This window comes from Chenopodium quinoa, unplaced genomic scaffold (genome assembly GCF_001683475.1).
Source record: "Chenopodium quinoa cultivar QQ74 unplaced genomic scaffold, ASM168347v1, whole genome shotgun sequence".
NCBI classification, from domain to species: Eukaryota; Viridiplantae; Streptophyta; class Magnoliopsida; order Caryophyllales; family Amaranthaceae; genus Chenopodium; species Chenopodium quinoa.
The window spans coordinates 961,991-970,949 of record NW_018743033.1 but is presented as its reverse complement, the minus strand read 5'-3'; the positions used below and the strand labels follow the sequence as shown (position 1 = coordinate 970,949).

General features: G+C 33.7%; 1 pseudogene; it reads right to left on the bottom strand.

Moving 5' to 3' along the window:
* Positions 1-4,471: 4,471 nt before the first annotated feature.
* On the bottom strand, positions 4,472-6,431 carry LOC110730626 (annotated as a pseudogene).
* Between the last annotated feature and the right edge of the window lie 2,528 nt (positions 6,432-8,959).

Here is an 8,959-nt window from a genome sequence, read left to right as displayed (position 1 = left end):
ATAAGATCTTCCATGCCAATGAACTCTCCAATAACATCTATAACAAAAAAAATATTGGTTGATAATTGTAAAAAATACGAAATTTATATAAAAAGGTTAATAAATCGATATGATGTATCGTACTTACTAAAATCACCTCATTGACCTATTGTTTAAGGATTTTGTCGAAGGACACAAAATCAAATCCATATTGAGGAAGTTGTGCATCTTCACAATCCCTAACAATAGTCCAATAATAGAAATTCACTTTATAGGCATGATTAGTAGCAAAATGTTTGTCAGTATTACTAATCACTCCAAAGCTAGAGATAATCTGGGAAGTGCCCTCTTTCACAAGACCTTCAAATCGTCGAATGAGTGATTCTTTGATAGTTGCCTATATTTTAGATCCCTGCGTTTAAACATTATCATATCATAATCAATTTTACATTATAATTTTTAAAGTAATCATATTACATAAAGTAATTAAACACATCTAATATACGAAAATTATTACGAACCTATAATAGTGTACCTTCTCATCAACTAAAATTAACTCAAGCGAGTTAGTTTTTTCTGGATCGGACTATTCGGGTTGGTACCAAAGCCTCAAAATTCGAACTTTTATTCTCCATGATTCTTTAAGAGGGGTGAGGTCAGATATCATAGTGAATGCCAATTGAAGAACAATACATTAGCCTCTACATAGTATAGATAATATGACCTTGAAATGAAAATTGTAAAGACTTATATGACTATTATTTATATAGATGATAATACCAATATATTGTATCTCATTTTATTATTTGAATATTATGATTTGATTTTAATATGTTAACTAAATTTTATCTTTGCCATATTTTTTGTATAAATTATGTGACAAAATATTATACTTGACTACTTTTTATGTAAATCATTTATATAGATGGTCGTATCATGTTACCATTATATTGCAAGACATTTTTTTTTTATTTTTTATTTTTTATTTTTTTTTTACTTGAGAAATAATATTGCTAGACTTTACTATAATAGATGCTCTGACCATTATGCTCGTATCATGTAATCCTAAATATAATTCTTTCCTTTGCTCATTATGTCGCAATAATATTGCTAGACTTTACTATAATAGAGGCTCTGACCATTATCACGACCATCTATTATAGACTCATAGTAACTAATTACATTATGAGTAAAAAATATCACTCTATGCTAGTATGCTATTGACAAAGGCAATTTCTCAAAATATAATCCTAACACTTTGCTTTTATTTGAGAAATAAGACTGCTACCATAAACTATAATAAACTTTACTATAATAGTTTATGTAGTTATTAGTATAAGATATTTAGAATATTCTTTATATATATATATATATATATGTGGAAACAAAAATGTATAATAAATAAATAAAAAATTTAATAGAAGACAACGAATCATAATGAGACATTTGTCAGTCTCACATTGAGGTGCTTGTCTTTTAGTATAGTATATAGATAGAGAGATAGAGAAGAATCCAAGTGAAGTGTTTCTCAAGCATAAATTAGTGGGGCAGAGGATGATAGACTTACATTGTGTCAAAATGCCAAAATGATATAGATGATATTAAATCGCCGATGTGGGATGATGAAATCTTGAATGACGATAAAAGTAAAGGCCTTTTTCACTCTAAAAAAACATAAAGAGTGCTTAATTTATCATAGTTGCACATAATTCTTTTAAAAAAACATAAAGAGTTTAATAGTAAGGATTCTCTAATAGAATATAAAACTTGTTTTTGAACCTCAAATATCACTTAAACTTTTAGTTTAATTAGTCCTTTAAAATAATATCAAGAGCCAATGTGATATATAGGTCACAGGTTCAAAGTAGAATATTAAGCACACGGTATGAGAAGGGCCTGAGATGCATTTACAATTCAAGCTCAATGGACTCTCGTACAAGGGGTGTGATAGAGTATAAAATATATTTTTGGGTTCAACCGTCAATTTTGGCGTTGCTTTAAATGAGAGGCAAAGCCTTATAATGTGTCTCATGTTACAAATGTGAAGAGCTGACCTACAAAGTACACCTAAAACCCTACACGTGCAACTAATTATTTGATGTTAAGAAGTTTGAAGTGTTTTTGTTAGAGAGCTTATTGGTGTCAATATGATTACTATTAACGGGTTGAGATAAGGTTTACATCATGCATTAAACTGAGTTTGATAGATCATGACAATTTAATTTACTTTGAATCATTGGCTCTTTCAGCATAATCAACAAACAATTATATACATTAATAAAGCCAGATAGTTGATGTTTGCTAACAACCACGACAAAGAAATTTCGTAATATACTCGTGTTTCTTTCAATCATCTCATCCTTTCCCACACAAACCCAATGTATTTGAGTGTTTTATTAGTAAAACAACAAACAGTTAATGCCATTAATGAAAAAAAATGATTAATGTCATTTCACCATAACATAATAAGAAAAATAAGATAAGTCATCATTGTTTCATATACTTAGTTTAGGTTTAGACTAGGTTAGAATCCATGCGATTTACGATTTATATAAAATCTATTAATATAAGGAAAAAATTGTCAAAAATAATACAAACTTTAAGTGGTCCGCCAAAAACAAGTCAATCTTTTGATTATTTCTAAATAATACAAATTTTGGGGAGTATCCGTTTAAACAAGTTATGACCTGTTAATAACCTAATTATCAAATTATGTGGGACACGTGTCATTATCTTATTAGTTTAACCATTTAATTTGTTTTTTTTAATTTTTAAAGATGATTATTATTATTATTATTATTATTATTATTATTATTATTATTATTATTATTTTATTTTATTTTATTTTAAAAAAAACTCCACCCATCTCCTCCACTAGCCACCAACACCACCGGCGCAGCCTTTCTCCCAACCCCCCGGCATCGGCCACGCCCAGATCACCCTCCCCCGCGCGTCATCCCCTTTCCTCTTCCCCGACAACCAGCGAACCCCCTTTCCTAAAACCCTCCCTCCCCCGCAAAACCACCAAAAACCCATCTCCCACCCTCGAAATACCCTGATGGAACCTCCCCAGCCACCATTAGGGGTTCGATTAGGGTTTTTCGGGGGTGGGGGATGGGTTTTTGGTGGTTTTACGGGGGAGGGAGGGTTTTGAGAAGGGTGTTCGTTGGTTGCCGGGGAGGAAGGCAGGGGGGTACGGTGACGCACGGGGGAGGGGGTCGGCGCCAGCACCGGGGAAGGAGATCTGAAAGTGGCCGGCGCTGGGGGACTGGGAGGGTTTTGGGGGCGTCGGTGGTGGTTGGCTGGTGGAGGAATCAAGAGATGGTTTTTTTTTTTTTTTTTTTTTGAAGAAAATTTTAAAAAATATTTTAATTGTTAATTTTTTTTTCGAAAAGTTTTAAATGTTAATCAACCATAATTTAAGTTGTTATTAAGAGTTAATTACATTGTTAAACAAATTTATTAAAAAAAATAATAATAATTTAACCGGTTATTCAGGTTGTAGGTAAATTAACTTGTTTAAAGCGAATACTCAGCTCACCAATGTTTGTATTATTCAGAAATAATCAAAAGTTTGACTTGTTTTTGGCGGACCGCTCGAAGTTTGTATTATTTTTGACAAGTTTTCCTTTTTATAATTTGTATATTAAAAAAAGGATAAATATAAATAAGAATTATGCACCTCGTTCAAAAATATAGTTGTAATTTTAAAATTTTAGATTTTCATCAAAATTATGATATAATACATGTTCAATGTCTCCTAATACATATTTCAATGTAGAAGTCCATTTATTAGTGTGCTATTTACAATTGTTTTATTTTTTTAGGATAAATTGATAGATTGTAGTTGTAATGTAGAAGTTTCTAATATTCAAATTTCAAAATTGTTAAATATGGTAGCTCAAAAAAAAAAAAAAAAAAAAAAAAAAAACAAAGACATCATCCTTGCATTTAGGCAGAATTTTTTTATTTTTTATTTTTTTATGAGAGTAACATATGAACAGTGATGACATCAACAACGTTTTGTTTTAGTAATAGTTAATAGATATGTCACCCTCATCCATGTTCATTTGAAGGATATCAAGCAAAAGCAAGTTAATTTTCACACAAATGTAACTTCTCTTATGTACTTCCTCTGTTTTCTTTTAAATGCAACACACCTTTAAAACACGCTTTTTTAGGAGTTGATTAGAGTAGTCAAACGAGCGAATTTAACAAAATAGTTTTAACACTATAATTAGAAAAGGGTTAGTTACTACGTGTATAAATTATATTGATTAATTTTTTCGTTTACATTGCTTAATCACTTCCTCAAAGTGCGTGCCGAAGAGGTGTGTTGCATTTAAAAGAAAACAGAGGAAGTATAAAACAGCTAATTCCGTGATACAAAGCAAAATAATTCGAATTTTGCAAAACAATACGTTGTGTTCAACTTTATGAACGTTACACCAAGAAATGAACATATGCGAATGTGGTACAAATTACATACATCTTAACGACCAATTTCAAGGCTTGTACTAAGCATTGAAGGGCCAATAGAACCATCTGATGGCGTCATTACCGGTACTTGATAGATCGGAACAGGCATTGTAGGTGGAAGACTAGGCAAAGCAGCCTCAAAGTTGAGCACTTGAATAGCTTGTTTTATAGACGGCCTATAATTGTAATCAGGATGAACACACCACAAACCAACGAGCATCAAACACTCGAATTGTTTAGCATCAAATTCCATTCGTAGCCTTTGATCAGTGGCCGAAAGTAGCCCTCCATTGCCATATAGATCCCACACCCATTGTATTAGACCCACCATATTTGTTCCTTCACCAATTGGATCCTTTAACTGCCTTCCGGTAGCAATCTCTATCGCAACTACACCAAAACTGTATACATCCGATTCTTTACTAGCCTTTTGGGTACTCATGTATTCCGGGGCCATGTACCCTAAAGTCCCAGCAAGTGTTATTGTTTGGGCAACACGTCCATGTTCCATTACCGTTGCTAGACCAAAATCCCCTAGCTTGACAATAAAATTAGAATCTAGCATTATATTGCTCGATTTTATGTCATGATGCACCACACATTGCTCCCACTCCTCGTGTAAATAGACGAACCCTGAAGCTAACCCTTAAGCTATTTGTACCTAAAAGACCAAGATAAGGGTGGCTTCGTACCAAATAAGTGAATCCAAGCTACCATTTGGCATAAATTCGTAAAGAAGTAAAAATTCACCATTATCATGGCACAACCAACAAGGTTTCTATGCCTTAACCTACTAATAATCTTAACCTCGACAACATACTCTTTTTAACCCTGTCTTGATCCCCTGGATATATTTTTTTTACCGCGATTGGCATATCCAAATCAACAAGATAGCCCTTGTAAACACCTCCGAATCCTCCTTCTCCCAGCTTTCGTTTACTAGAGAAATTATGGGTGGCTGATTTATGCTCGAAATAAGAAAACCTTCTTGGTCCGGTTCCTCTCTCGAGTTCATCATTGAATTAGCTTTCCTCATCCTTTTGTAATTTGACTTGTTTCTTCCTTCTATATAGAAAGAACACTATAATTCCTCCCAGAATAACAAACAAAAGACCTATCGATACAATTATCATGCCCTCATTTAATTTTATCTTCTTAAAAGAACCATTATTATTATCGAGTAATTCCCTATTCCTCACTGTGAGGAACAAGTTTTGTTCCTTACAGGGTATGTGTCAAGAGCAGAGAGGTCCACCCAAAATTGACAGGCGGTCCCCACTAATGAAAAACATCGCATTATTTTCCAGAATATTACTCCCATGACGAGGAATTGGGGCTCCCTCATCATTAGACATCAAACTAGAATAGAACTCCCATGATTCAAGAATGTGTCCCTCCTTACTTATCCCAGTCGCGGCAGAAAATCCAATGTTAACCCATTCAGGGAAGATCTTCATAAGGTTAATTGGTAAAGACGTACTTAAATTTCTACCAAAATTCGGATCATCCTTATAAGTCCAAAACACGCTCAAAATCTCAGTAGTCGCGCTATAAATGATCCAAATATCGGCAGATTGTCTACTATGCTCACTACCATTCCAAGGTTTATCAACAGACGAACTAACGGAGTTGACATTGATACCAACATGCTGATAATCAGGCTCAAATCCACCATTACCATACGAGTCAAACTCGATTACAATCATCTGATTAGTTGATAGATCGCATGTTGTAGTGTTAAAGAGGCCTAGATAGCTAGCGGTAGAGTTTGGAGGGATTTCGAAACCAACCGGAGCAATGAAAAATGTGAATCCATGGTCATGCATAGTTACATTTTTTTGCCCCAAAGTGTCAACTACGAAGGTGAAATGAGTAGTAAAATCGGACATTTTTCCTGAATTTTTATCCCAAAGTCGTACCTTCTCACCATAGGTAATTAGACCAACACGGTACAATGGTGTATGTAGGTTCATCTCTATGTTACCTAGGGAATATACAGCGTCTCCCTGGAGATTTATGTTTGATGAGTCTGGATAAAAGCGAGAATAGTTGAATGAAATCGAGTTAACATTCCGAACTAAAGAAAGGCAAAGAAGGGCAAAGATTTATGTTTTTTATCAGTTTGTTCGCCCGATTGGGCACGATTGTAAAGTTGTTTTGAAAAAACGAAGAGAGTAATAGTCAAAGATTTTAAATATGAATATTTATTTTGAAACGAAGGGAGTAACATACCAACTTAAATAACTAAAACTAATGAACATACCCTAGTGAATAGTATTTTTAAATAATACCTCTGTTTTATTTGCTTAACCTACGTCCCCTTACGCACCTACCTATAGCTCATTAGCACGCAATATGAGAAAGAAATTAGATAAGATGCCAAGTAGGGGTGGTTATTGGGTGGGTCAGTGCGGGTAATTAGCGGGGCGGGTCGATTGCAGGTCAAGATGAATATTTAGCGGGTCAGGGTCAATGCGGATTAGGGTCGGGTCAGGGTCGAGATAAAAGTGAAACGGGCCATTACCGGGTCTTTACCCACATTGAAAACAGAGAAAAAAAGGAAAAAAATAAATAAAATGAAATTAAAAGTGGACCGCTAAACGTTGCCCTCGAATCTCTAACTAACGCTCGCAAAATAACCTAAAATGACGTACATAGCCTTGTTATAAAAAATATTATAAAATAATTATTTTTACATAAACTTAATAGTTTTACCCTACATAAAATTATTTACCGTTCTCTCTAGTCCTCACACCAGCCACCAACGATCGCGTTGAACCACCAACCATTATAATTTTAAAAATCAAACAAATAATTTAAATTTTGCAAAACCTAATTTGTTGGATCCCATGGAAGATAACGAAAGGCCGGAAACACCACCTACGTTGGTCGCGGAAGGCTCGTCAGACCGTACCGAATCGATAATTTTCTTTTTCGAAATTCCAATTATTTAATTTTCTATTTTCGAAATTTCCAGGTAAACGCCCAGAAATTTCGAAAAACCTAGGCTGAAACGCCTAGTTTTTTCAAACACCCTAGGGTCCTAGGCTGAAACGCCTAGTTTTTTCAAACACCCTAGGGTATTTCGAAAAAACTAGGCGTTTCAGCCTAGGTATTTCGAAAAAATAGGCGTTTTAGCCTAGATATTTCGAAAAAACTAGGCGTTTCAACCTAGGTTTTTCGAAATTTCTGGGCGTTTGCCTGAAAATTTCGAATTTTTTTTTATCAATATTGAAATTTAATTCTTAAAAAATCACATTGACGCCTGATATTTTCTATCAATTCCGATTGTTTTACTTTGAAAGATGACCAAGTACAGTAGTAGTAATCACTTGTCAATATTATCAGAGTAGTTAGCTCTACAACCTCATTTGAAAGATCAACTATAATAGATGAATTGTTTTTAAGAGAGAGAAGAGGAAGTGAGCGTTTTGGGAGGTAAATTGTGTTTTGAAGGTAAATTCTTTTATTTTATATAAGGGTAAATTTGTAAAATAAATTTTATTTGCGGGCGTTAGTCGGAGATTCGAGGGCTATATTTAACAACAAAAGGAAAATGAAACCAAATTCCCCAAAATCAATCAGACCCCCCTATTCTCTTCCTCTTCGTGATAATAACAAAATCTTTCATAGATGAGTAATGAGAAATTAATATATAATGGTGAGCTTGTTCTTGTATTTTTAGTCTTTTGAAAATTTTGTTGAATTAGATCTAATTCATATTAACATTCTATCCGAACAACATGATGAATTTGAAATTCTAGAATTTAAATTCTAGCAATTTCCCAAACACTGCCTTAAAAATGTTGATATGGATTTTCAAATTTAGCTCTGCATATTTTCAATTTTTTTTATTAATATCTGTCGAGTGACATAATTAGTTGGATTCAGGTAGCTTAAGGTACAATCAATGAACCAATTGACAAAAATTGTCATTTATACTTAGTTTATAATTGTAATTATTGTAATAACAAGTCAGAATAAAATAAACTATTGGAATGTAAATTACTTCAAATGGAACAAAATTTGGTACTCGACGAAGAAGAAGGATCACCGATTGCCGCCGCCATAGAATCGCCGGCAGAAGGTAATTGACGATGTGATGATTTTCTCTCTCCTTTGACCGCGTTGTTGATGCTTAGGAAAGCGGCTTTAATGGAGAACTCTGAGTGCGCTTCAATGGAGAACTCTGAGAAGCGGCTTCAATGGAGAACTCTGAGTGCGCTTCAATGGAGAACTCGTGAGAAGCGGCAATGGAGGAGAGAGAAAGGTGGGCGCAAGAACAGAGGAGAAGAGAGAGAAAATGAAAGGAAGGTTGACCCTAACCATTATTATTGAGTTTTTTTTATTTTAATTTTTAAGCCCTATCTATTAAAAAATAAGATCATATAAAAAATCTATAAAATAAGATCATATAAAAACCCTATAAAATAAGATCTTATAAAAGCTCTGTCTATTAAAAAATTGACCCTTTGATTTTTGACCCGACCCTTTTGTCATT